Source organism: Carassius carassius, chromosome 18, assembly GCF_963082965.1.
Source record: "Carassius carassius chromosome 18, fCarCar2.1, whole genome shotgun sequence".
Lineage (NCBI taxonomy): Eukaryota > Metazoa > Chordata > Actinopteri > Cypriniformes > Cyprinidae > Carassius > Carassius carassius.
Window position 1 is genome coordinate 28,817,796 of NC_081772.1, and position 1,041 is coordinate 28,818,836.

Genomic DNA, 1,041 nt, shown 5'->3' on the forward strand with positions numbered 1-1,041 from the left:
TGTTTTAAACTAAACGTCACTGCTGCTGTATTGTGTGTGAGATCAAGCTTGACATATAGAGTGATACAAGCACAAATACATCTATACAAATACAAAATACTGTGTGAAAAAAGACTTACGTGCAAATTAATAACTCGTGCACAAAAAGTTCATCTAAGTTGTGCTGAGACAAGAACGCGTTATGGTTTTAGGACAACTAACTGATGAAAAACTTCACAATAGTGTTTCTTGACTTGGAGAAAAATAATAGAGACCCCAGGAATACCAGAAATGACCACTATGTTATTGATGAGCACTGGTGCTACATTACAGTGTTGTGGCGACATGTTTAGGAACCTTTAAAAAACCTGAACAGCCTATTGAAAATCCCAAATTTGCCTAACAATATTATGAATAATATGAAAATAGTAGCCTATTTGGGCACCTAACAGTCATAGATAGTGGGCCTGAATCTAAGAAAAGTATTGAAGTTTCGTAACCTTTTGAATTGAAATGAGAAAATAAACACACACACACATGTTGGGTTTCCATGTTTGATGGTGTTATTCCATAGACCTAATGGTTTTTATACTGTACAAACTGTATTTTTTATCCAACTTTATGCACTTTTAGATTTTCAAAAAAACTTGTTTCCTCATGGGGACCAAAAAAATTTTGGTCACAATTTACTGGAATTACTTCATTATGAGGACATTCGGTCCCCATATAATGTAGGGAATAAGAGGACCACACACACACAATCAGAAATGCCTCTGTTTACTGAGGATCAGAGAAGGCAGACCATAGATAAGAGGCTCTGAGACTCACATAGCAGCATCAATTCCCACATTTCATTTTTTTAAAGAAAAAAAAACAAGTATTTATCATGTAGAATATCTATTTTTCGTAGTCAACTCAAAATATAGCTGAATATGTTGAAAACAAATCATGGTTAGGAGGTCAATTTATTATGTGACAAACTGGGCGCTTCGCTTCTACTGACTCGCGTTCACACAGAAGGGAGTCCTCTGGGGGCGGAGTTAAAGGGGTTTTACAACATCC